This window comes from Prinia subflava, chromosome 4 (assembly GCF_021018805.1).
Source record: "Prinia subflava isolate CZ2003 ecotype Zambia chromosome 4, Cam_Psub_1.2, whole genome shotgun sequence".
Classification (NCBI taxonomy): Eukaryota; Metazoa; Chordata; class Aves; order Passeriformes; family Cisticolidae; genus Prinia; species Prinia subflava.
This window is the reverse complement of record NC_086250.1, coordinates 16,633,443-16,640,608: the sequence shown is the minus strand read 5'-3', so window position 1 is coordinate 16,640,608 and position 7,166 is coordinate 16,633,443.

Below are 7,166 nucleotides of genomic sequence, written 5' to 3'. Positions count from 1 at the left end.
TTGGAACAGGATTATCTGTAAGGTCCTTTCCAGCACAGATCATTTCAGGAGTTTAAGGTGGATTTGAGCCACTTCTGACTTTGCAGTTCCTTCCCAAAGCACATCATCTGGACTCCCTTTCCCTTACCTTACTGGGCAGCAGTGACTGCTCTCCCTAGAGAGCCAATTGCTGTGCCCTGCCCAAAAGCCATCAGAAGACACAAGTACTTGATCCACTGTCTTGTCTGTTTTCCATACTCCAGCACTTCGGTGACTCCAGTCCAGAGTCAGACAATCAGGATAAATCCCAAGTTATAGGTACTGGCACAAAGCAGCTGCTGCACTGGAAGGGGCAATTTTGGTGGCTCCTCTCCTCTTAGCTGGGAGTTCAGTGTTGCCAAGAGCCTGGCAGTGATCATGGATTTAACCCTTCCAGTGGATTAATCCTCAACATTCAGTACTAAGTGCTGCTGGAGCATCTCTCCAGGGAAAAAACTGTGCCCAGTTTCCCAGGGTGGTTTGGAAGCTGCTACTGACAGGCTGGATCTCAGGAGAACTCCAGTAATTTGCTGAAAGATTCTAAAACAGGAACTTATTTCCAAGTCTAAGGCAGCTCAAATCCTACGGCTCACCAGGATTCCTAATAAAGTGCTGCAAAAATGTGTCTGTGTATAGGAAATCTTCCTTTAACCCAATTTCAGGCAAGACTCGCCTGAGATTTCAGTTAAAGTTTAATCCAGCCTGTGACATATCAGACAGAAAAAACTATTTAATTTTGCCTTTTCCCCAGCTGAACAGCCCAGCCCCGACATTTAGACTCATGTGGGAAACAGACAAGAAGTGCAGAAACCAATTCAATCCTACCCACAAGCGATTCCCAAGGACTTGATGAGCCCCTGATGAAACCCTGGTGTGGAACAAGGCTCTCCTACCTGTGGCATTGCCCAGGGAGAGCATTGCCAGCTCAGAGCTGGGAGTGGCAGGTCCTGCACCCCTCCCTGTCCCACCCCCAGGATGAGAGATCAGGTTTGGTGTGGCTGCAGTCCCACATTAGGGCACAGGTGCCTGGACACAAACAATGGCCCTTTTCCATGGGAAACAAAACTCATTCCCCCAGTCTTGGGGGCAGCTCAGAGGTGGTGTCTGGGGCTCCAAGGGCAGCCAGGCCTAGCTGCTGACAGCTTTGGTCTGGGAGAAATAGTGCGGCATTTGCAGTTTTAGTGGGCTGGGTTGGCTGGTTCTCAGAACATCACAGCAGTGGTAGCAGCTCTTACTATTCCTAAGCCAAACTCTTCAGATAAGTGCAGAGATGGAAGACTTTGCTGCCACTATTTAGGCAGGCCCCTCTTTGCACAAATTACGGTACAGTTAGGATTAAAAGAATTGTAAGAAAGTCTTCAAGAAAGATGCTCAAACACCTCATTCACTCCTTTTCTACTAATAACAAAGTCAAAGTTGATGCTCTCAAGCAATTTAAAAGCACTAGAAAATCTAGTGTGCAGAGGTATTTTACCACACAGTGCTTCTTGCTCCATGGAACGTGTTAGCAGTGATCACAACCCAGAGGTAACTGCAGCTCTCACAGAAATGCATACAGCAGCCTTGAGGATGCAACTACCTCCTGTTCCCAGCAGGCTTGGGAAACTACTCATGGTAAGTTGGGTGGTTTGGGGCTTTTTTTAAGGAAAAGATATATTCTGTCTTTTTAGGAAAAAGGACCATCTGAAAACAAATGAAACCTTCTAAATTCACAGAAACAATGCATTGAGTAAGGCTATGGACAATTCACTGATATCAGGCTCTCTCCCCCAAACAAGCAATGCTGGAAAACTGGTAACAATAGATCAGGAGAAGGCTGAGGTACTGAACAGCTTTTTTACCTGACTTTCATGACAGCCTCTCTTCCCACAGTTCTCAAGTGGATGGACAGCAGGATGGGCCGTGGGGAAGCAAAGAGTTTTTATCCTGAAGAGGTACAAATCAGGTTTGCTTGACTCAGAGGGCCATACCTCTAGAAACAGAAATAAAAAAAGGCAGTGGTTATTGCTGAGCTGATTGGAATGACTTCCTAAGTCCCACACATGGGACAGTGAGAATTTCCCATGGCTGCAACACTCTGATGCAATGCTTTCCACAAACAGGGAGGTTTTCATCACTCCTTCCAGCAAAATCTGGCATTCCAGACTTTGCACCTGGGTATTCCAACAAAATGTCAAATCTGCTTTTCCAGTACAATTGATTATACCCTTGGATCTCTTGGGAAGCCAGTGCAAGGGAAACACACCAGCCCTATGACTGGAAAACACAGTACTTCATATTCCCTTGTATAGGTAAGAAACAGTCATGGATTTTGTTTAGTTCTCCAGGGATTACTTCTCCAATGTTTAACGTGGCAGTCCATAACTTCTGAGCTCATCATCTGATGGATGATGTGCTTGGAGAGAAATGAACCTGAAAGCTTTGTACAGAACTTCAGCATTTTTCATCACATGTCATCTCACAGACACTGCTGCACCTTAAAATCCTTTGTATTCCTTTTTCTGCAGAAAGTTTCCAAAGGATTCAACTTTCTGAAGCCACAACAGGCACTGCATAATAACCAGTGTTCCATGGGCCCTCTGCATTGCTATTACACTGCAGTTACATTTCATATTTGACAAGGAAAAAAGGCCAACAAATTTATTATCACTGCTTATGAATATCCACATTCTATTCTTCTGACTAATAATCCTACTGGCAGCACTTCACTACAAACATTTCAGATCAGAACCAAGATATTTAATTTTTATCCTGGTAAGGGGATGATTGAACTGTCCCCCCACAAACCTCTGCAGAAATATAAAAAATATCTTGGAGCACAAAGTATTGCAATGGTGAAAATTATGCCAGTCCCAAACAGCCTGGATGGGTTATTCCTACTCCATACACAGGATTTCATGTGATCTATGGAGGCAGGGCTATCGTCCTGTAAAAAAAATGCACTTTGGTGAGGAGAAGTAAACTACAAAGTGCTATATTAGAATCACCATATAAAATATTACCAAAGGTATTTTGGGTTACAACCCCAAAACTGCTTTCAGTGGTTGGGGTGAACTGCAAGACAGAGGATTTCATCTTAGCACAATACACAGCATAGTTCTGAGTCTCTCAGAAGGAAAGCTGTGAAACATTTTGTCTGCCACAGATGAAAAACTTCCAAGAACCTGGGAAGAAAGACAAAATGCCCTCCTGAGGGTGAAAGAGATGGTTAAAGACAGCTTTTCTCAACATCAGTTTAAAAAGCATACTAAATCTAAAGAAGGACTGTTCCAAATTATTCTCCCACAGTCCAGGAGAGAAACCCCATGCATTGAGGTGCCAGTAGTCAAAAAGACAGCAAAATTTAACTCTAGTCCAGGATACCTCCCATTATTTCACTAGCTGTTTTAAGAGAATACCTTTTATTACTCAGGCTTTTTATTGGGGCCCTTATTTTTTTTTTTTTTTAAGAAACCTTGTTGAGAGCATGTTTGCTTTCAAGACGCTAAAGGCTGTTTTTGAAATGGCTGCTCTAAATTGTCTAAGGCAGAACAGAATATAGGTTCCTTCTGTATGAGGGGTGAGCAGCTTTAAGAGGCTCATATTTCTCTTAATGCAGCTGGACAGGCTTTCTTTCAGCAGAAGCAGAATTTAAAAAGTGTTTGCTGCTACATCATCTCATTTTATAATCAGAGATTGCTTCTCAGAAAATATAAAGCAATAGGCAATCTAGAAGGGAAAGGAAAAGGATTTTCCTTTTTAGAAGGAAATCTCTGGGGTGCAAAAGCATTTAACACCAACACTGGGTATTTGTGGGATTTCCCTCTGGCATGCTCAACTGAAAGGATGAGAAGCAGTGGGCACCAACATAGGAAATTCCAGTGAAACATAAGAAAAAGCTTTTTTTACCACGATAGTGGGCAGACCCTGGAACAGGATGCCCAGAGTTGTGGAGTCTCCATCCTTGGAGATATTCAAACCCTCACTAGAAACAGCCCTTTACAACCTGCTTCAGGTGACCCTGCCCTGGGCAGGGGTTGGGCTGGAGACTTCCAGAGGGGCCCTCCCACCCCGGTGGCCCTGCAGTGCCAGGATGACAATGGTCAGCCCCAGGCAGCCAGGTGTCCCAGACTCATCTCAGGGAATTTTCTAGGGCACTGATGGACATGAGCTTTTCAGAATATTCCTGTGACAGTTGCTAGGGCTGAAACCAAAGTTAGCCCCAGAGCAGTACGTTGTGCACCACCTTGTGTGGGTCTTTGATGCAGCTGTTCTGTCTCATTTAATTCTACCTTCAAGATGAGTCAAAGCTGGAAGTTTGGATGAATTCTAGATTAGAATGTCTCTGAAGACCAAAAGAAAGCTCTGAATGCTTCACGAGCTTTTTCTGTCGGCCAGTAGAGGGAGAAAACAGAGAGAAAATGGAAAATCATTCTTGATTCTCTGAGGCTGAGCAGCAATTCTCTATCATATAGGTGCCAGGATTTCACAGCCCTGGGGCCAAACTTCTTCTGACAGAGCGATTGTAAAGCCACATTCTATTTAGTTATTCTTTTAGATATTGTTACCATGCTGAACATCCTGCTATGTAGCTAATGTCAAGAACTGAATCCAGCTGTAACCTGTCCTGGCAGCTGACCTGTCACTCTGGAAAACTAGACTCAGCACAGTTTTCCACACACCAAGAGCTGCATTTGTTGCATTAAAGTCTGTGTTTTGTTTAAACCTTCCCCCTAACAAGACTGTAAAACATTCAAGTGTGCTCCGGCCATTCACAAGGATTTTCTCTGATGCAAAGAGAAAGAAAGCACTCTCAGGTCTTTACTCCAGCAACTATCCCTGGACTGGAAGGGAACAGAGAAGAAGATCAGCCCCTCACCCCAAATTTTCATTGCTTTCAACATTTGATGGCAGAGGGAAAGAGTACTGTTCTGAAGCCCAACCACTTGACAAAGTGAGGACCTCATGAGTGGTTTGCTCATGTGCAATACTGATACAAATTAACCTCACAAAAGCTAAATTTTCAGGGCCTGCTTTTGCACAGTGCATCACTTCTAACAGAGTTGCATCTGTATGCTGCTTTTTTATATAGCAGTGGATTACAAATGTTTCATTTATTGATGAAACAATAAATTGAAAGTTACTGATGGACAAATATGGGAAAACAAGCTATAGTTCAATCTAAAATTAGATCATCCTTGTCTGTGTCCAGTTTCAAATACAGCTCTCCACTTGACTCTGGCCTGATTAAGCCCCAAGGTGAGCAGGATACAGGCTGCACTGCTGCTCCAAAGCTGTTCTGTCATGAAACTGCACAAGCTGCACCAGACATCTCTGATAGTCCCTCTTCCACTCCAGAACTCCATTTTGGTAGTTTTATAGAGTTCTGCTCTCAAAACTATATTTCCAGAAATGCATAAACGATGTTGGGTCCCAAGTGCAATTTTCAGAGCTGAATGTACAGCACACAAAAGCCACTCCATCAGCCCTCAGTGACACAGTCTTCTACATATAACTGCCTCAGGAACAGCCCTTTGGAAAACTTCTGCTGAGGCTTGAGCCTGGCTTTTGATTTAGATGCCTGTGAAACTTCTGTCTGGGGTTTGAAACTTGCCATGCACACTTAGTTACTTCTACATAACTTTTTCTAGAGGTGAAAAATGTACACCTTCTGCAAGCCTTTCAGTTGAAGAATGGGAAAGGAAAACATGATAGAGATTCTCTCTCCTTATTTTGTTATTTTAACGTGCAGGATTCCTCCGGGGAGAATTTAAAGGCAAATGAAGAAACATGTCATGCACAGTTGAAAACTGTGGAACACTCAGGGATGGAGGGTGTTCTTCTGAAAGATTAATACAGACCTTAAATGAACACTGAGACGTGACCACGTGGTGGCAGCAAAGGAGGAAAGTGAGGAAACAGCCATGGGAAGACAGCAGACCAACTGAGTTGAAGTGTTCCTTAGTTAAGGGCACACCTAAACACACGCACCTTAAAAAAGAGGGCTGTGATCCGATCCCTGGAGAAGTCAGGGAGCTGCAAACAAAAACACTTCCAGCCCTCGACCACCGTTTCAGGAGAGCTCCCCAGAGACAGAGGAACTTCCTTTGTGTCTGGAGGATCTTCCCAGGCAGAGAGGAGTGGGTATTTCCAGTTGGTAACGCTGCAGGGTCTTGGGAGCTGTGGACTTGACACGGCTGGCACCAGCACTCTTCCTGATGTGCCACCACTTGCTCCAGGAAAGGATTCATTGGAACAGGCTGACCTCTGCTTCTTACTTCCAGGCTTTTTCTGGCCACGGCCATCTTCAGGGATGAGCCAGTTCTGCCGAGCCCTGAGGCGGGCGGGGCACTGACGGCACAAAGGGGCCGAGCGCTGGCGTGAGGCAGGGCTGTGATGTTACAGGGGGTCCTGGCCACAGCACTGTGACATCACCCGCCACCCCTATATAAGCCGGGCCAGCCCCCGCAGCCGCCAGTGCGGTTGCCATGGGACGTGCCGGAGCCATGGGTGACGGTGGTGTCCTGCTCACCGCACTTGTCCTGCTGCTGGCCGCCGTGGCTGTCTGCTGGGCCATCGGCCACTGGCAACCACGGCGGCGGCACACACGGACAGCAGCGACGAGGAGCAAGCGCTCCCGCGTCCGGCCCAGAGGCTCTCGGAGGAAGCGAGGAGCCCCCGCGGCTCCCAGGTCCTGCGGGCCTCGGGCCCCCTCTCACAAGCGGCCACGCGCTCCCGCCAGCCCCACGCGCGGCGCCTGCAGCTGCCGCCGCTGCACGGCAGTGGCCCGCGAGCTGCAGGAACTGATGCTGCTGCTCTGGGCTGGCACTGGGACACGTGTGCTGCTCTACGCGGGGATGTGGCAGGCGCTGTGGGAAGGACTGGAGGAGCTGGGGAAGCGAGGCCACCTGCCCTGCTGCGGCTCCTTCAGATCCTCCACAAGCCTCCGTCCCCGCAAGAGGCTGCTCCCAGCAAGACTCTCCATCCCTGGGAGCACCTCAACCCCTGCAAGGATGGCACAGCAGCGGAGACCCGCCATCCACGCAGGAGGTGCAGGCTGTCAGAGACCCTCCATCCTGCCAGGAGCTTCTGCTATCTCTGACAGCCTCCATCCCTCACAGAGGCTCAGTGAGACCTGTCGGCCTGCAGAAGGTGCAGAGCCCATGCAC